This window comes from Lepus europaeus, chromosome 5, assembly GCF_033115175.1.
Source record: "Lepus europaeus isolate LE1 chromosome 5, mLepTim1.pri, whole genome shotgun sequence".
NCBI classification, from domain to species: Eukaryota; Metazoa; Chordata; class Mammalia; order Lagomorpha; family Leporidae; genus Lepus; species Lepus europaeus.
In genome coordinates, this window is record NC_084831.1 from 60,560,194 (window position 1) to 60,581,506 (window position 21,313).

At 36.8% G+C, this 21,313-nt stretch overlaps 1 long non-coding RNA gene across 1 annotated transcript in view; it reads left to right on the forward strand.

Moving 5' to 3' along the window:
* The window catches only part of LOC133760795 (uncharacterized), a 207,499-nt gene that overhangs the window by 6,327 nt on the left and 179,859 nt on the right, over positions 1 to 21,313 (forward strand). The window lies entirely within an intron of this gene.

Here is a 21,313-nt window from a genome sequence, read left to right on the forward strand (position 1 = left end):
GTAACTTTACTCAATTGGTTTGTCAATTCTAACAGTTTTTTGGTGGAGTGTTTAGGGTTTTGCATGTACAATATCACGTCATCTGCAAACACGGATGACTTGACTTACTATTTTCCAGTTTTGATGCCCTTTATTTCTTTCTCCTCCCTAATTGACTTGCTAAAACTTCCAGTACTACATTGAATATAGTGGTGAAAGTGGACATCCTTGTCTTGATTCAGATCTGAAGGGAAATGCTTTCAGCTTTTCCCCATTTAATATGATATTGTTTGTTGATTTGTTGTATTAAGTCTTTATTATTTTGGGGAGTATTCTTTCTATACCTAACGTATAGAACATTTTTATCACTAAGGGATGTTGAATATTATCAGATGCTTTCTCTGAATCTATTGAGATGACCATGTGGTTCTTGTTCTTCATTCTATTGATGTGATTTATGATATTTAGTTTTTTGCAAATGTTGAACCATCCTTGTATTTCTAGCCCTTGATCGTGATATATGATCTTTTTATTTGGCTTTGGATTTGATTTGCTATTTTGTTGAGAATCTTTGCTTCTATGTTCATTAAGTGTATAGGTCTGTAAGTTTTTTGTGTGCCACATCTGGTTTTGATATGAGAGTGATGCTGGCTTCATAAAAATTTTGGCAGAGTTCTATCTTGTTCAATATTTTGCAACAGTTTGAAAAGTTTTTAGTTAGTTCCTCTTTGGATGTTTTGTAGAATTCAGTAGAAAAACTTTAGGTCCTGGACTTTTCCTTGATGAAAGACTTGATTACTGCTTCAGTTTCATAGCTTCTTATTGATCTGTTTTGATTGTGTATATCTTCTTGATTTAATCTTGGTAGATTGTATATATCCAAAATTTATCCATTTGTTTGAAATTTTGCAATTTATCAGAATATGGTTCTTCATTTTTTTATGATCCTTTTTTATTTTAGTGGTGTCAGTTTTAATGTCTTCTTTTTCATCTCTAATTTTACTTATATGAGTTTTTTCTTTTGTCAGTGTGGCTAAAGGTTTATCTATTTTGTTTATGTTCTCAAAAAACCAACTTTTTGTTTTGTTCATCTTCTGTTGTGATTATTTTTATTATTTGCTTCCAGCCGATTTTGGGTTTGGTTTCTTTTTTTTTTTTTTTTACAAATTTATTAAATACTTATTTCACTAAGTATATTGGTTTCCAGTTGAATTCATTTTGTTGCAAAGTACAGGATTTTATTGCTTCTTTTTAATTTTTTTATTTAGTAAATATAAATTTGCAAAGTACAGTTTATGGATTACAATGGCTTTCCCCACATAATTTCCCTCCCACTCGCACCCCTCCCATCTCCCACTCCCTCTCCCATTCCATTCACATCAAGATTCATTTTCAATTATCTTTATATACAGAAGATCAATTTAGTATATACTAAGTAAAGATTTCATCAGTTTGCACCCACACAGAAACACAAAGTGTAAAATACTGTTTCAGTACTAGTTATAGCATTACTTCACATTGGACAACACATTAAGGACAGATCCCACATGACACGTAAGTACACAGTGACTCCTTTTGTTGACTTAACAATTTGACACTATTGTTTATGGCGTAGTAATCTCCCTAGGCTCTAGTCATGAGTTGCCAAGGCTATGGAAACCTTTTGAGTTCGCTGACTTCGATCTTATTCCAACAGGGTCATAGTCAAAGTGGAAGTTCTCTCCTCCCTTCAGAGAAAGGTACCTCCTTCTTTGATAGCCCCATTCTTTCCAATGGGATCTCACTCGCAGAGATCTTTCATTTAGGTATTCTTCTTTTTTTTTCCCCCCCAGAGTGTCTTGGCTTTCTATGCCTAAAATACTCTCATGGGCTCTTGAGCCAGATCCGAATGCCTTAAGGGCTGAATCTGAGGCCAGAGTGCCATTCTATGAGTCTGCTGTGTATTGCGCTTCCCATGATGGATCATTCTCTCCCTTTTTGATTCTATCAGTTAGAACTAGCAGACACTAGTCTTGTTTGTATGATCCCTTTGATTCTTAGACCTATCAGTGTGATTAATTGTGAACTGAAGATTATCACTTGGACTGGTGAGATGGCATTGGTACATGCCACCTTGATGGGATTGTATTGGAATCCCCTGGCACGTTTCTAACTCCACCATTTGGGGCAAGTCCGATTGAGCATGTCCCCAATTGTACCTCTCCTCCCTCTCTTATTCCCACTCTTATATTTAACAGGGATCACTGTTCTGTTAAAATTTAAACACCTAAGAATAATTGTGTGTTGATTACAGAGTTCAACCACTAGTACTAGAACAAAAAAATACTAAAGGGGTAATGTATTACATTGTACATCAACAGTCAGGACAAGGGCTGATTAAGTCACTGTTTCTTACAGTGTCCATTTCACTTCAACAGGTTTCCCCTTTGGTGCTCAGTTGTCGCAAATCAGGGAAAACAAATGATATTTGTCTCTTTGGGACTGGCTTAATTCACTCAGCATAATGTTTTCCAGATTCCTCCATTTTGTTGCAGATGACCAGATTTCATTGTTTTTGAAACAATGTATAGTATAGTACTCTATAGAGTACATGTCCCATAATTTCTTTATCCAGTCTACTGTTGATGGGCATTTGGGTTGGTTCCAGGTCTTAGCTATTGTGAATTGAGCTGCAATAAACATTAATGTGCAGACAGCTTTTTTGTTTTCCAATTTAATTTCCTTTGGGTAAATTCCAAGGAATGGGATGGCGGGGTTGAATGGTAGGGTTATATTCAGGTTTCTGAGGAATCTCCAGACTGACTTCCATAGTGGCTTAACCAGTTTGCATTCCCACCAACATTGGGTTAGTGTCCCTTTTTCCCCACATCCTCTCCAGCATCTATTGTTGGTAGATTTCTGAATGTGAGCCATTCTAACCGGGGTGAGGTGAAACCTCATTGTGGTTTTGATTTGCATTTCCCTGATTGCTAATGATCTTGAACATTTTTTCATGTGTCTGTTGGCCATTTGGATTTCCTCTTTGGAAAGATGTCTATTGAGGTGCTTGGCCCATCTCTTAAATGGGTTGTTTGTTTTGATGCTGTGGAGTTTCTTGATTTCTTTGCAGATTCTGGTTATCAACCCTTTATCTGTAGTATAGTTTGCAAATATTTTTTCCCATTCTGTTGGTTGCCTCTTCACATTAAGTTTTACCCAGAGCTATTAGGCAAGAAAAAGAAATTAAAGGGATACAAATTGGGAAGGAAGAACTCAAACTATCCCTCTTTGCAGATGATACGATTCTTTATTTAGGGGATCCAAAGAACTCTACTAAGAGACTATTGGAACTCATAGAAGAGTTTGGCAAAGTAGCAGGATATAAAATCAATGCACAAAAATCAACAGCCTTTGTATACACAGGCAATGCCATGGCTGAGGAAGAACTTCTAAGATCAATCCCATTCACAATAGCTACAAAAACAATCAAATACCTTGGAATAAACTTAACTAAGGATATTAAAGATCTCTATGATGAAAATTACAAAACCTTAAAGAAAGCAATAGAAGAGGATACCAAAAAATGGAAAAATCTTCCATTCTCATGAATTGGAAGAATAAATATCATCAAAATGTCCAATCTCCCAAAAGCAATTTATAGAGTCAATACAATACCAATCAAAATACCAAAGGCATTCTTCTCAGATCTGGAAAAAATGATGCTGAAATTCATATGGAGACACAGGAGACCTCAAATAGCCAAAGCAATCTTGTACAACAAAAACAAAGCCAGAGGCATCACAATACCAGATTTCAGGACATTCTACAGGGCAGTTGTTATCAAAACAGCATGGTACTGGTACAGAAACAGATGGATAGACCAATGGAACAGAATAGAAACACCAGAAATGAATCCAAACATCTACAGCCAACTTATATTTGATCAAGGATCCAAAACCAATCTCTGGAGTAAGGACAGTCTATTTAATAAATGGTGCTGAGAAAATTGGATTTCCACGTGCAGAATCATGAAGCAAGACCCCTACCTTTCACCTTATACAACAATCCACTCAACATGGATTAAAGACTTAAATCTATGACCTGACACCATCAAATTATTAGAGAACATTGGAGAAACCCTGCAAGATATAGGTACTGGTAAAGACTTCTTGGAAAAGACTCCAGAAGCACAGGCAGTCAAAGCAAAAATTAACATTTGGGATTGCATCAAATTGAGAAATTTCTGTTTTTATTTTTCTACATCTTCAAGATGCATTGTTGAATCTGTCATTTTAGACATTTCTCTCTCTCTCTTAAAATGTAAACACTTAATGACAATAACTTCGAGATAAGCAAAAACTTTGAGAATTTACTACCACCAGACCAGCTTTACAAAAAATTCTGAAGAACTCCTTGCATTTGAAGTAAACACAAGAACATATGACAGCACCAAATTTACTAATAGTTCAGGTAGATTCAATATCCATTCAACAAAATGATGAGTTTTAGATCTCATCTGTCAATATTAACCTTGTTGATCTTGAAATATTTAATAATAAACTTCCCTGTTATTGCTGTTTTGCTGTATCCCATGGGTTTTGATATTTTGTATTTTCATTTATTTCAAGAAAGTTTTTCATTTCTTGTTTAATTTCCTCAGTGACCCATTTATCATTCAATAGCATGTTTAATTTTTCTTTTAAGAATTTGTATTTATTTATTTGAGAAGTAGAGTTACAGACAGTGAGAGGAGAGACAGAGAGAAAGGTCTTCTGTCTGTTGGTTCACTCTCCAAATGGCCACAATGGCCAGAACTGCGCCGACCTGAAGCCAGGAGCCAAGTGCTTCTTCCCGGTCTCCCATGTGGGTGCAGGGGTCCAAGGACTTTGGCCATCTTTTATTGCTTTTCCAGGCTACAGCAGAGAGCTTTTTTGGAAGAAGAGCAGCTGGGACTAGAACCAGCGCCCATATGGGATGTTGGTGCTGCAGGCAGAGGATTAACCTGCGCCACGGCACTGGCACTATCATGTTTAATTTCTCTTTATTTATGAGTGTATTATTGTTCTTCTTGTTGATTTCTAGTTTTCTTCTTTTATGGTCTGAGAAGATATATGGTCTGATTTCAGCCTTTTAAAATTAGCTGAGACTTGATTTTTTGGCCTAATATGTGGTCTATCCCAGAAAATATGCCATGTCTTAATGAGAAGAATGTGTGTACTATATCTATCATGTGAAATTTCCTGTAAATGTCTGTTAGGTCCATGTGCTTGATAGTATATTTCAACTCAGATGTGTCTTTATTGATTTTCTGTCTGGATGATCTGTCCATTGATGAGAGTGAGGTGTCGAAGTCACCTACTTTTATCATTTCATAGTCTATCTCTCCCTTTAGGTTTAATATTATTTCCTGTGTATTTTTTCGTGATCTCATGTTGGGTGCATATATATTTATAATTGTTGATCTTGCTGAATTGAGCTTTTTATCAAAATGTAATGTCCTTCTTTATATCTTTTTAGAGTTTTTTTTTATTTATTTTTATTTTTTTTTTTATTTTTGACAGGCAGAGTGGACAGTGAGAGAGAGACAGAGAGAAAGGTCTTCCTTTTGCCGTTGGTTCACCCTCCAATGGCTGCCGCGGTAGCGTGCTGCGGCCGGCGCACCGCGCTGATCCGATGGCAGTAGCCAGGTGCTTCTCCTGGTCTCCCATGGGGTGCAGGGCCCAAGCACTTGGGCCATCCTCCACTGCACTCCCTGGCCACAGCAGAGAGCTGGCCTGGAAGAGGGGCAACCGGGACAGGATCGGTGCCCCGACCGGGACTAGAACCCGGTGTGCCGGCTTCGCAAGGCAGAGGATTAGCCTAGTGAGCCGCGGCGCCGGCCTTAGAGTTTTTGATTTAAATTGTTTTATCTGATATGATGAAAACTTTTCCTGCTTATTTTTTTGTTTCCATTTGCCTGGCATCTCTTATTTCTCTCCACTTTCAATCTGTGTTTACCTTTGTTTTTGAAGTCAGTTTCTTGTAGGAAGCATATTATGGGTGCTTTGTTTTTTTTTTAATCCATTTAGCCAATGTAAGTGTTTTAATTAGAGAATTTAATCCATTTATATTCAAGCTTGGTATTTATGGATAAGGCCTATGACTTGTCATTTTTTGATTGGGTACTGATTCTACTTGATCTCTTAGTAAATTTGGTGGTGTCATGTGTCTTTGTGTTGACTTCTAATGCAGGGTGCTTTTCAGAATTTTTTGTAAAGCTGATCTGGTAGTGGTGAATTCTCTGTTTTTGCTTATCCAGAAGCTATCTTATTTTTCCTTCACTTTTAAAATAAGATTTATTTTATTTATTTGAAAGGCAGAGTTACAGAGAGAGGTAGAGGCAGAGAGAATTCTTCTATCTGCTGGTTCGCTCCCCATTTGGCTGCAACCACCAGGGCTGGGCCAGACTGAAGCCAAGAGCCAGGTGCTTCTTCTGGGTCTCCCCTGTGTGTGGCAGGGGCCCAAAAACTTAGGCTATCTTCTGCTATTTTTCCAGGAGAATTAGCGGGGAGCTGGATTGGAAGTGAAGCAGCTGGGACTCAAACTGCCGTCCATATGTGATATCGGCACTGCAGGCTGGGACTTTAACCTACTGCACTACAATGCCAGTCCCTCGTCTTCACTTTTAAAGGATAGTTTTACCAGATATAATATTCTTGCTTGGAAATTCTTTTCTTTTAAGACGTTGAATATATCTTCCCATTCTTTCCTGGACTATAGGGTTTCCACTGAGAAGTCAGTGTTCATCTGATTGGTTTTCCTTTATATGTAATTTGACATTTTTCTCTTGCTGTCTTTAGAATTCTCTCCTTGTCTTTAACTTCTCACGATTTGACTACAATATGCCTTGAAGAAGATCTTTTTTGTTGAGTCTGCTTGGGGTTCTTTGGGCTTGTATCTGGATATCTATGTCTTTTTCAAAACCTGGGAAATTTTCAACTATTATTTCATTTTGCGATTTCTCAACATCTTTTTCCTTTTCTCTTCTTTAGGAATACCTATAATACAAATATTTGGTCATTTAATACTATCACTTGTTTCATGTAGACTTCCTTCCTTTGATTTGTTTTCTCTCTATTTTTATCTGATTGGATTATTTCAAAACCATTGTCCTCGAGTTTGGAAATTCTTGCCTCCACTTGGTCTATTCAGCTGATGAAGTTCTCAGTCATATTTTTCATTTCTGTGATTGAAAATTTCATCTCCAAAATTTCTATTTGGTTCTATGAGTTGCTATTTATTTTCATTTATATTACTCATTGATTTCTCATTTCTTTACCTCTATTCTCTTGCATCTCATTGAGTTTTGCTTACAGTTATTATATTGAATTCTATATCTGTAATTTCATAGATTTCCTTCAGTTCAGGATCTAATTCTGGAGGATTGCATTGTTTTTTTGAAGGCATCATGCTACCTTGCTTCTTCATGTCTCCTGTGTCCCTGTGTTGACATCTGTATATCTGGTGTAGTTATCCATTCTTATTTATGAAGTAGACTTTATTGGAAACAAGCTTATAGTTTAGCTGGAGTGCAGGTTATCACTTGGCTTGTTGCTTTATCTTTGGTCCCAGAGGAACCCAGGTGTGTAGTCTCTGAGTGATTTCTTTTGTACTAATCAATGTCAGTGTATCTATAAGTTAGACAGTGGTCTAGTGTGTTGCAGTTTATAGGGATAGAAGTGTGACTTTGAGATGAATATGGGTTTTCTAGGGTCTATATCTTTGGTCCACAGAGAATTTGGTGTCAGTCTCATTGTTGACTGTGATAGACAGGGCTCTCTTTGTTCTCAGGGCTGAGAGAAATGGATGGCTGTCACCTTATCCTACTGATAAGACAGTGATGCTGGGGCTTATGGCATCAATTGCTGTGGGTCTAGGATATGTGATGTTGATGGACCCTTCTTCAGATCCTGTTAGATAAGTCCAACTGGTGCTTTGGCTTATAACACTAACCGCCATGGTCCTAGGACTAGGGATGTTAGTTGAACCCTACTCCAGTCCTATAGGATGACTAAAGATATCCAGGAGCTCTCTGGAGGGTATGAGTCTAGAATGGTTGAATGCAGGTAGATTCTTCACTGGTCCAAAAGGTGGATTCCAGTGGCATTGAGAAATTTAGAATTGTTACAATCCCGGTCTTGCAGGGTGTAGTGGGGTCATTACCCAGATCTCCCAGGTGACAGTGGATTTTTTATGGGCTGCTTCTGGTGTTAGCCACCAGAAGCTAAGGTAAATCCCCCTGGCTCATGTAAAATGCATGAGCATAGCCCTGGGGCTAATGCCCTAAAACTCCCACTGTTGCAGGATGCAGAGGATCTGTCCTTTGCCCCAAAGATTTCTCTGACTCTGACTCTGATGCTGGTAGGGGTGGAACAGAGGCACCCTGGGCGATTTTTCACTGCTAAGTATGGCACTCTGTGGGAGTGAGGGAGGTGAAGGAAGAAAAGCAACTTCCCTACTCCAAGTCCCGCAGTTGCTCAGACCCCAGTCAGTTCCCTAGGCTGAAGTAAAAGTCAGTGGGTGACTATGGAGTTCCTAAGAGGAACTGTGAGTGGAGGGCACACAGCAATTGCTTCCTACCTGGATATGATAAAATGGTGGCTCCCAGCCAGCAGCTGGCTGTGCCACCTGGCTGGCTGCTGTGGTGTCTCTGTCTTCTCTTCTCATCCCACAGAGTCTTCATTGTTTTTTTATTCTTCACCAAAATTTCCAACAGTCAGGCCCCATTTCCTGGCTTCCAAGGTGTCCTGACATTTTCCTTGCCAGGTCCTGTGAAAAGGAAAGGTCACAGAAAACAGCGCGAGCCATTCACCACCTTTCTTCTCAAGCCAGGTCATTCCAATTTTCGTTATTTAACATTCAAGGATCTGTAAAAGCAGTGTTCAAGAATGCTAATGATATTGATATTTCTCAGGATAGATGCCATTTAACTCCTTGGTAATGTTTTATGCCATTCTAATAGGTTATAGAAGTTTATATAGATGACAGAGAAATTATATAACTACATTGAAAAAAATTTTCAGAATTTCTCACCATCAAGTGCCATCCTTCCTGTGGAACTTGTTAGATGCTTGACAGCTAAACTCTTTTTTTGGGACCTACTGCTATTTGTAAAGAGTTTTATCCCATTGAGAGCTGTGGTAACCCATCTCTCACAAAGTCCATAACATTCCTCCAATGATTCTGGTGAAGTCCATGGTCTCAAATTTAGTATCCAAGTCTACTAAGAGGAGTTGAGAAGAGTGTGACAGGCACTGGTGTTAGGTTGCTATATATTCCATATTTTTCTGTATTGTATTTTTGTGTTATTGGAGTTGAAAATTTTATGAAGAATTCCCTTATGATATTTTTTTTTCTCATTCAATATTTTCTTAGCTTCCAGCAAGGCCCCAGTAATTTATGTTTCCTGGTTTTATACTATCATAAATCAATTAGGGCTAACTTATGTAGTCAAGTGATATTTAAGAGATGATGGTGTGGATCTTGACTATCCTATCCTGCTTTATTATTTCTGGATCTCTTGCCCTGGGAGCATTAGGTGCTATATCATGAGGCCATTAGACAGTCTTTTGGAGAAGTCTGAGTTAAGACACTGAGCACTTCTGTCAAAAACTGGCACTGAATGAGTGAGCTAATTTAGAAGAAGATTCTGCAGCTTTCATCAAGGTTTTGGATAACTAGTCTTGGGTAACACTTTGAAAACAGCATTGTAAGTTTTTGGATTGGAACCACCAGCTGAGCCACATCTGGAATGATGACCCACAGAAAGTATCTAAAATAAAAACGTTTATAGTTTTTAGCTGTTATGTTTTGGGAGCACTGCTTTTTTTGTTTTTAAAAAAGATTTCTATTTGAAAGGCAGTGTTATTGGGGGAGGGGGAGTTTTGAGAGAGAGAGAGAGACAGACAGACAAGGTTTCTTCCGCTTCATCTCTGATTCATTCCTCAAATGTCAACAGATGGGTCTGGGTAAGGCAAAAGCCATGAGCCAGAAACTCCATCCACGTTTCTCTTGTAAGTGGAAGGAAACCAAGTATTTGGACCATCATTTGCTGCCTCCCAGGAGCATTAGCAGGAAGTACAGAGTAATCAGGACTCGAACCAGCACTTCAATATTGGGTGCAGGGATTCCAAAGGCTGCCTAACTCTGTCATAATGCTGGCCCTGGAATTGTTACATATTAATGCATCGCTAATGTAAAATTTCTCCTTGTTCTTTAGAAATAAACTATACAATGATAGTAGAGTTAACCCTGATGGAGAAGTTTAAAAAAAGAACAAATAGGAATGAAATTTTCTACTTTGCACTTGTTGATGCTGAGATGCTTAGAAGTTCAAGTACAAATTGATGTTGGATAAAAGATCAATGAATTTTTGAAAGAATTTTAGGATGGAATGTTAGAAATATTTATTTATAGATTTTATGTATATTCACAACTATAGAGAGAGATTTGGACAGATAAGAGAAAGAAGCTCATCACTGGTTCACTCCTGAGGTTGAGGAAAGGAAGAGGGGCTGACATAGAAGCCTAAGAAGGAAACACCATTAAGATGGAATGGCTGGGTCATATGGTAGATCCATTTTAAGATTTCTCAGGAAACTCCACGTGGTCTTCCATAATGATTATTCTAGTTTACATTCTCACCAACAGTGTATTAGGGTACCTTTTTCAACACATCATTGCCAGCAATTTTTTTTTTAATGTTTGAATGATAGCCATTCTGACTAGGGTGTGAAGAAATCTCATTATAATTTTTATTTGCATTTCCCTGCTGGCTAGTGATCCTGAACATCTTTTCATTTCTCTTTTAGCCTTTTGTATTTCTTCCTATGAAAAATGCCTATTCATATGCTTAGCTCATTTCTTAACTGGAATAACTTAACTAATGACTAGATAAAGAAAATGAGGTATTTATACATAATGGAATACTATTCAGCCATAAAAAGGAGTTAAATTCTTCTGTCTCTTCCTCTCTAACTCTGCCTTTCTAATAAATAAAATAAATGAAATCCTGACTTTTGCAGCTAAATGTATGCAATTGGAGACCATTATGCTTAGTGAAATAAGCTAGTTCCCACAAGACAAATATCATGTTTTCCCTGCTTTGTGGCAAATCAGAGTATGGAGTACAAAAATGTAATATGTATGCTTGAAATTGACATGTTGATATTTGAGTATTGTGTATAGCCCTTGTCTATGTACCTGAGGAACAGTAGTCTTTCTTACTACCTGTTGAATTATTTATTTAGTGGATGATTCAGCTTGTGACTATAAAGTAAATTGAAAATATGTCATAGCAGCCGGTGCCGTGGCTTAACAGGCTAATCCTCCACCTTGTGGCGCCAGCACACCGGGTTCTAGTCCCAGTTGGGGTGCCGGATTCTATCCCAGTTGCCCCTCTTCCAGACCAGCTCTCTGCTATGGCCTGGGAAGGCAGTGGAGGATGGCCCAAGTCCTTGGGCCCTGCACCCGCATGGGAGGCCAGGAGAAGCACCTGGCTCCTGGCTTCGGATCAGCGAGATGCGCCAGCCGCAGCGGCCATTGGAGGGTGAACCAACGGCAAAAAGGAAGACCTTTCTCTCTCTCTCTCTCACTATCCACTCTGCCTATCAAAAAAAAAAAATATGTCATAGCAAAAATTAAAAGAAAATTGGGAGCGGAAGGAGGAGAAAGGGTGAGGGGGGTGGGAAGTATCATTTGATTCTTAAAACTTTACATAAGAAACACATGAAATTTGTCCCTTTTACATAAACAAATAAAAAAGCAGGAAAAGAAAATAGTCTCTGTGTTAAAAAAGCCAAGAAGAGAAACTTCTGAGGCAAATGATCTGTCTTTTCAAATTATAAAAATGTTTAGCAGGATGAAGCAGAGAAGTGTCAGTGGGAGTTGGCAGCATGCTGATCAGTAGCACCTTGATGAGAGCAGTTTGTGTAGTGGGGAGAAGAAATGAAGCTCAACTGGAGTGAAAAGAGAATGAAGTCAGGAAGTGAAGGCAGATATCACTATCATGTTCAACAATTTGCTAAGAAGAGAAGCTGAGACATGTGAAAAGAATTAGAAGAAGACATGAGACATGTAACTTTCTCTAAGATAGACTATTTCATAGGCCATAAAACCAGTTTCAACAAATTAAAAAATTGAAATCATACCATCTATTTTTCTCTGATAATAATGAAGTGAAGCTATAAATTAACAACTTAAAAAAACTAGAAAATATGGAAACACATGGAGACTGAAACACATGTTCCTGAATGAACAATGGATCATAGAAGTCAAAAGGGAAATTAAAAAAAAATGCCCACAATGAGGATGACAACACAACATATCAAAACTTATGGGACACAAAAAGAGCAATGTTAAGAGGAAAGTTTATAGTAGTTAGTGCCTATGTCAAGAAATTGGAAAGGCATCAAATAAATGATCTATCAATGAATCTCAGGTCAAGAAAAACAAGAACATATCAAACCCTAAATTAGAAAGAAGGAAAGAAATAATAAAATTATAGAAGAAATAAAATTGAAACAAAAAATATAAAAAAATCAGAAATGAAGAACTGGTATTTTGAAAAAAAAAAAATGTTACAACATTGGCTCAACTAACCAAAAAAAAAAAAAATGGAGAAGACCTAAATGAATAGAAATGGAAAAATGAAAAAGGAGATGATACAACATATACAACACAAATAAAAAGATTCACCAGGAATTACTACAAAAAGCTAATGCTGACACATTTAAAAATCTGGAAGAAATATATAGATTTCTGGATACATACAATTTACCAAAATTGAATCATCAACATATAGAAAACCTAAATCGATCATAACCAATATGGAGATTGAATCAGTAATAAAGGCTCTCCCATAAAAGTCCAGGACTGGATATTTTCACTTCAGAATTCTACCAAACTTTTAAATAGCTAATTCCAATTCTTCTCAAACTATTCAATACCATTGAAAGTGAAGGAATCCTCCGAAACTCCTATGAGGCCAACATCACCTTAATTTCAAAACCAGAAAAGGTACAACAAAGAGAACTATAGACCAGTATCCCAGATGAACATAGATGCAAAAGTCCTCAGCAAAATACTAGCTAATAGAATCCAATGACACATCAAAAATATTAATCCATACCAGGTGGGGTTTATCCTTGGTATGTAGGGATGGTTCAACTTACACAAATCAATAAACATGATAAAAAATTAACAAATTGAAGAATTAAAAACCATATGATTATGTCCATAGATAAAGATACAACATCCTTTCATAATAAAAATTTTAAGCAAATTGGGTATAAAAGGAAATACCTCAACACAGTGAAGGCAACATATGATAAACCCACAGTCAGCATCATATTGAATGGGGAAAAGTTGGAAGCATTTCCACTAAGATCTGGAACCAGACAAGGATGCCCACTGTCATCATTACTATTCAATATAGTTCTAGCATTTTAACCAGAGCCATAGCCAAGAAAAGGAAATCAGTGGGATACAAATGAGAAAGAGGGATGCCAAATTATCCCTGTTTGCAGATGATATGATCCTATGCATAGGTGAACTAAAAGACAACACTAAGAGATTATTGGAATTCATGAGAGGGTTTGGCAAAGTTGCAGGGAATCAGTAGCCTTCATATACACAAACAATGCCATGACTGAGAAAGAACTTGTAGGATTAGTCCATTCATAATAGCTACAAAAAATTTAAATACCTTTGGATAAATTTAACCAAAGATGATGTTCTCTACAGTGAAAATTACAGAACATTCAGGAAAGAAGTAGAAGGAGGCACACACAAAGGAAAAAATCTTCCATATTCATGGATTGGAAGAATTAATAAAATGTCCCAACTATCCAAAGCAATTTATAAATTTAGGGTGATTGCTATCAAAATACCAAAGATGTTCTTTTCAGATCTGTAATAATCAACTCTGAAATTCATATGAAAATACAAGAGGCCCCTAATAGCCAAAGCAATCCTAAGCAATAAAAATAAAATAGGAGGCATCACAATCCCAGATTTCCAGGCATGTTAAAAGGAAATTTTAAAGAAAAGAGTATGGTACTAGAGTAAAAATAGACATGTTGACCAATGGAACAAATTAGAAATCCCAAAATTAACCTACGCATTTACAACAATCTTAACAAGCCAGAGTCACTCACCAAGGTAAGTACAGTCTTGACAATAAATGTTCTTGGGGAAATTGGGTCTCTACATGCAGATTTATGAAGTAAGACCCCTACCTGACACCCTAAACAAACATCAACTCACAATGGATCAGGGAGCTAATGTAAGACCGGAAGCTATGCAGTTAATAGAGGAAAACATAGGGGAAACACTGCAAGGCATTGGCATAAGCAGAGACTTCTTGGATAAGACCCCAGCAGCACAGACAATAAAGGCAAAAATAGGCAAATGGGATTACATCAAGCTAAAAAAGTTTCTGCACAGTAAAGGGAACACTCAGCAAAGTACAGAGTCAATTGAAAGAATGGGAGAAAATATTTGTAATTATTCATCTGGTAAAGTATTAATATCCAGGATATATAAGGAGCTCAAGAAACTCAATAACAACAAAATATACAATCCACTTAAGAAATGGGCTAAAGTTATGAACAGGTATTTTTTATTTATTTGACAGAGTTAGTGAGAGAGAGAGAGAGAGAGAGAGAGAGGTCTTCCTTCTGTTGGTTCACCCTCCAAATGGCCGCTACGGCCAGAGCTACGCTGATCCGAAGCCAGGAACCAGGTGCTTCCTCCTGGTCTCACTTGCGGGTGCAGGGGCCCAAGCGCTTGGGCCATCCTCCACTGCCTTCCCGGGCCACAGCAGAGAGCTGGACTGGAAGAGGAGCAACCAGGATGCTGGTGACACAGCTGGAGGATTAATCAAGTGAGCCACAGCACTGGACCCATGAACAGGTATTTTTTAAGGGATGGAATGCAGATGGCTGAAAGATGCATGAAAAGACACTCATGACAACTAGCCATCAGGGAAATTCAAATAAAAACCACAATGAGGTTTCACCTCATTCCAGTCAGAATGGCTACCATTCAAAAATAGAAAGATAACAAATGCTGGCAAGGATATAGAAGAAAAGGTACCCTAATACACTCTTGGTGGGAATGTAAACTAGTACTCCATTGTTTAAGACAATACACAGATTGCTCAGAAATCTGAAAGTAGATCTTCAGTATGACCCAGCCATGGAAATGAAATCAGCATATGAAAGAGTTATCTGTTCTCCTGTGTTTATAGCGACTCAACTTACAATACCTAAGATATGGAGTTAATCCAGATGTCCATAAACTGATGAATGGATAAAGGAATTGTGGTATGTACACACAGTGGAATACTACTCAGTCATAAAAAAGAATGAACTTCGATCTTTTAAAACTAAATTGGTGCAACTGGAGACCATTATGCTTAGTGAAATAAGCCAATCCCCAAAAGACAAATGTATGTTTTCTCTGATTTGTGGTTATTAATATACAGAGTACAAAAATGTATATGAGTGAAATAAACATTTTGAGATTTGTTTATTTTTATAGCCCTTGACTATATTGTTGAGGAACAATGGTTTGTCTACTACTTCTTGAGTTCTTAATTTAGTGGGGGGTTAAGTTTGTGATTACAAAGTAAATTGAAAGTATGTCATTGTAAATATTAAAAGAAAAGAAGGAAGGAAGGAGGGTAGGAGTGAGCAAGGTGGGGGGAAGGCTGGGTGGGAAGTATCATAATGCTTTTAAAACTATGTATGAAATATGTTCCCTTTATATAAATAAAAAATTTTAAAAAGAAATGACAGCAAGAGGGGTTTAAAAACTTTATATGCTGAGTGAATTAAGCCAGTCCCAAAGAGACAAATATCATTTGTTTTCCCTGATCGGCGACAACTAACTGAGCACCAAAGGGGAAACCTGTTGAAGTGAAATGGACACTATGAGAAACAGTGACTTGATCAGCTCTTGTCCTGACTGTTGATGTACAATGTAAATCTTTATCCATTTTAGTATTTTTTTGTTCTAGTACTAGTGATTGAACTCTGTAATCAACACACAATTATTCTTAGGTGTTTAAATTTTAACAGAAAAGTGATCCCTGTTAAATATAAGAGTGGGAATAAGAGAGGGAGGAGAGGTACAATTGGGGACATGCTCAATCGGACTTGCCCCAAATGGTGGAGTTAGAAACGTGCCAGGGGATTCCAATACAATCCCATCAAGGTGGCATGTACCAATGCCATCTCACTAGTCCAAGTGATCATCTTCAGTTCACACTTGATCACACTGATAGGTCTAAGAGTCAAAGGGATCACACAAACAAGACAAGTGTCTGCTAATACTAACTGATAGAACCAAAAAGGGAGAGAACGATGCAACGTGGGAAGCGGGAGACACAGCAGACTCATAGACTGGCAGATGTCCTAAATAACACTCTGGCCTCAGAATCAGCCCTTAAGGCATTTGGATCTGGCTCAAGAGCCCAAGAGAGTATTCTAGGCATGGAAAGCCAAGTCACTCTGGGGGAAAAAAAAAAAAAAAAGAAAGATCTCTGTGAGTGTGATCCCATTGGAAAGAACAGGGCCATCAAAGAAGGAGGTACCTTTCTCTGAAGGGAGGAGAGAACTTCCACTTTGACTATGACCCTGTTGGAATAAGATCGAAGTCAGCGAACCCTAAAGGCTTCCATAGCTTTGGCAACTCATGATTAGAGCCTAGGGAGATTACTGACGCCATAAACAAGAGTGTCAAATTGTTAAGTCAACAAAAGGAGTCACTGTGTACTTACGTGTCATGTGGGATCTGTCCTTAATGTGTTGTCCAATGTGAAGTAATGCTATAACTAGTACTGAAACAGTATTTTTACACCTTGTGTTTCTGTGTGGGTGCAAACTGATGAAATCTTTACTTAGTATATACTGAATCGATCTTCTGTATATAAAGATAATTGAAAATGAAAAAAAAAACTTGGTGTTAAATTGGCAATTGCATAGAAAATTAATTAATTTTTAAAAAATATCATGTAGGATCTCTGTCCTTAATGTGCTGTACATTGTGATTTAATGCTATAACTAGTACACCAACAGTATTTTTCACTTTGTGTTGCTATGTGAGGGCAAACTGTTCAAATCTTTACTTAATATATACTAACTGATCTTCTGTATATAAAGAGAATTGAAAATGAATCTTGATATGAATGGAAGGGGAGAGGGAATGGGAAAGGGGAGGGTTGCGGGTGGGAGGGAAATTATGGGGGGGGGGAAGCCATTGTAATCCATAAGCTGTACTTTGGAAATTTATATTCATTAAATAAAAGTTTAAAAAAATAAAAACTTTATATGAACAATTTAAGATATAGGATACAAAGCTATGTAAGTTAATGGAGATAGTTAACTTCAAGAGAATAATTGGGGTACAACATTATGCTATAGTGATTTAAGCCTCTGCCTGCAAAGCAAGCATCCCATATGGCTATCAGCTTGTGTCCTAAGTTCTGTACTTCCAATCCAGGTCTCTGCTAATGGCCTGATAAAAGCAGCAAAAGATGGCCTAATATTTGGGCCTTTGTCACCCATGTGGGAAACCTGGAAGAAGTTCTTGGCTCATGGCTTCAGTCTGGCCCAATGCTCGCCAAGTGGCCAGCTGGGGAATGAACCAGTGGATGGAAGATTTCTCTGTCTCTCTCTCTTTCTCCCTCTTGTTGTGTAACTCTGATTTTCAAATAAATAAACAAATCTTTGAAAAAAGAATTTTGATGGAGGAGGGGGATAACTGCGATCAAACTGTGAGAAACGGGAAGGTATGGACTAAAAGTGGAGAGACTGACCTTTGATGGAGCAGGAAATACTTCTTACGTTGTATTAAATTGTAGGCATTTTCCAAAATGATACAGGGAGCAGGAAGAAGAAAATGTGTCAGAAAATGCTCTTGCAATCTCAAATTCATCTAAAAAATACACATGTAGTAGTATTCTCTGATATAGAGTTTCATTCATTTAACAAGTATATTGAACTCCAACAAAATGGAAGTAACATTTACAAAATAATCAATTTTTTGCCTCTAAGAGTTTAAAGGCTGCTTTAAAAATGGTCATACCGACAAACAATTAAAATGCAATAATGTAACTGCAGTGATGGAGGCATGATGAAGTGATATAGGAATACTGGAACAAAAACCCACATCTATTCTAGAAAGATGAGAAAGACGTCATAGTTGAGTTTTAATGGACACAGGGGAGACAGGAATTCGTAACTGAGCTGATTAAGAATAGCTATGATAAAAACTGCAGTGCATTGCTGATGATAAGTGATGATCAGTGTATTCATTTAAGCTTGAGATTGAACCAGATATCTCTGTCTAGAGACAGAGAGTTCAAATTCTCCCTAAAAACTATTACTAGTATCTAATAGTTTTTGATATGAAATAGTACATTTTAGAGTTTAATCTCTGTAAACTTATTTAAGCATTCCGTCTCTGTGTATTTAATCTGTATATACACACAGACATATTTAAAATTGAGGTTAAAAACATACTGGGGTGTTTGTTGGATATTTTGGCTGATTAAAATGGTCTGTTTAACCAGAACATTATTGATTTCAACATTAATCTTGAAAATAATTCTCAAATAAATTACTATTTATAATAGCTTATTAAGAAAATATATTTAAAATTGAATGGAAAAAATTAAACACTTCAAATATTTGTTAGATCTTACTGCATTTGAATATTATTATGCTAGGTCCCTCCTTTTGCATTTTTTTCACTCTGAATAATTCTGCATCTGTGTGTGTTTATTGCGTGACAATATAAGTATTGCAATTATATAAACTATATTTCATAAATAATACAGATATCTAGCTTTTCCTTATAGCCAGCCACAAGAATTAGTTTCTCTGTACATCTTCATTCATTCTGTCTGTTTTTGCTTTTTTTTCTATATCTCTCGTGTCTTCTGGCAGAGAGATAGAAGTAAGGGAGGAGGAAGCTATTGGGAATTCTAATCTTCATATCATATGTCATGTTATAGACTTCTGTGGGTCTTTGAACTCTATTGCCAATTCTTTATTCTCTTTTAACTTTACTTATTCAGAGCTTATCTGTAGGGAGTGAAATTCACTAATGAATTTCAGTCAGCACACATGAAAAATGCTAAGGTAACATACCGATCAAATGTCTGGGTTTGCCCTTTTTTAGTGTGATTTTTTGTTTTTCTGTAAAGAAAAATCACTAAAAATTGGTTGTTCTTTAGCTGTACTACATGAGGCTAAGACATAGACTTGCATACTTGAATGTGCATGCATGCTTTTATTCACAAATCAGAAAAAAATTCTTGAGGCACTGTATAACTATATTGTGTATATGGTTAATATGATAACAGGTGTGCCAGTGGTGTTGGGAGAAGGAGATTTCTAGAAGCGGAGTCACTGGTGAGTTTTTTGGAGAGAAAAGATGACATTTTTGATTGGAGGCAAATGAATAGAATAAGAAACATTTCTCTCCCATTATAGTGCACACTTATTGACTGATTACATAGCTTCCCCTTTTCTTACCTACCTTCCTTTTAATAAACCCAGATTTGTCTTGGGTCCTTTAACTATTTTATGCACAATGCAAGAGTTCAGGGATATATTCACAAAATGATGCCAGCTCTGGGGTAGATCCGGATTGCCTTAAGCTGATAAGAACATTCAGTTCTCTTGGATGCAGTCAGTTGATTATGCTATGTTTAATTAAAGTCCATCCAATTACTAGAGAAGGGTTTTGGAATCTGTTAGGCACACAACTGAGGAAGACAAGCAATTAGAAAACACGTGGCAAATACTATTAAGTATGGGGAAGGATCCCCAAAAGTATGACAGGAAGATGTGCTCTAGTCATGGTGACACCTGATTAGAATGTCATCTTGGGGTTCAAGGAAGGACATAGCGATAAAAATAGTTCTCCCTTTAATTCTTTTCTATTTTGTTGAATTAAGGGCTTATTAGTTACTTAGAGTACTTCTATTTGAGGACTAACTTAGGAATTGAGTCAAATTTTATTATTTCTAGGGGAAATAAATTTCCAATTCTAGCTACAAATCATACAGATTTGAAACATTTATGAATATAATCCATTTCTAAGTTTAGAATTTATTGTATTATGAGATGCTTGTTTTTTTTTTTTTTATGGTTTATTCTCCCAACTTTGACTTAAGGCTTGGTGTCCAACGAAATATTGGGACCTGAGTCCTTTAAGCAGATATTAAGTCATTAGAGAAGTTGACACCTCTCTCATATGAGTGAATTCTTGCTCCTGTGGGAGCTAGATTAGTTATCATAAGAATAGATTATTATAAAGAGAGGTCTACTTCTTGTGTTTTATCTTTTTCACGTTTGTCTGCCTGCACTTTTGCTTTCTGCCATGAATTGAAGCAGCATGAGACCCTAATCAGAAGTCCAATCTTGGACTTCCCAAACTCTAGAAATATGAGACAAAATAAACTTCTTTTCTTCACAGATTACCCAGTCTCTGCTATTATATTATAGAGATAGAAAATGGACTAAGACAATATTGTATCAGAAAGAGCACTGCTCTACTAGGGAGTCAAAGAATATTGATTCTAATCTTGACTCTGCCATTAATTAGCTGTGAGACTGTGACAAACTATTTTCTAGTTATTAATTTTTTAATCTGTAAAATAAATAAGTTGAAGTAGATGTCTAAGATTCTCTCAATGAGAGTAATTTGTAATAAATTCGCCAAATCCCAAGCATAATTTTTCTCTGGGAATTTACCCAAATGAAATGAAATCAGCATACGAAAGAATTTTTTGTACCCCAATGTTTATTGCAGCTCATTTTACGATAGCTAAGGTATGGAATCAATCCAGATGCCATCAACTGATGAATGAATAAAGAAAATGTAGTATATATACACTAATGAATGCTACCTTGTCTTTTACAACAAAATGGATACAACTGAAAACCATTATGCTTAGTGAAATAAGCCAGTCCCCAAAATACGAACATTGTATGTTTTCTCTGATACGTTATAGTTAATATAGAATACAAAAAATGTATAAAAATGAGATGGACATCTTGTGATTTGATTATTGTTTTTAGTTCTTGTTGATACTCCTGTGGAGCTGTGGTCTTTCTACTTTTCTACTTGTTGAATAACATGATTAGTGATACACTAAACCTGTGATTATAGAATAGATTGAAATTATGTCTTGACAAAAATTAAGAAAAAAAAAAAAGAAAGCAAGTTAAAAGGGGTATTGAAGGAGGTAAACAGGAAGAGAGGGATCCTAAGAGTGGCATTTACCAGGTTTGAACAATTA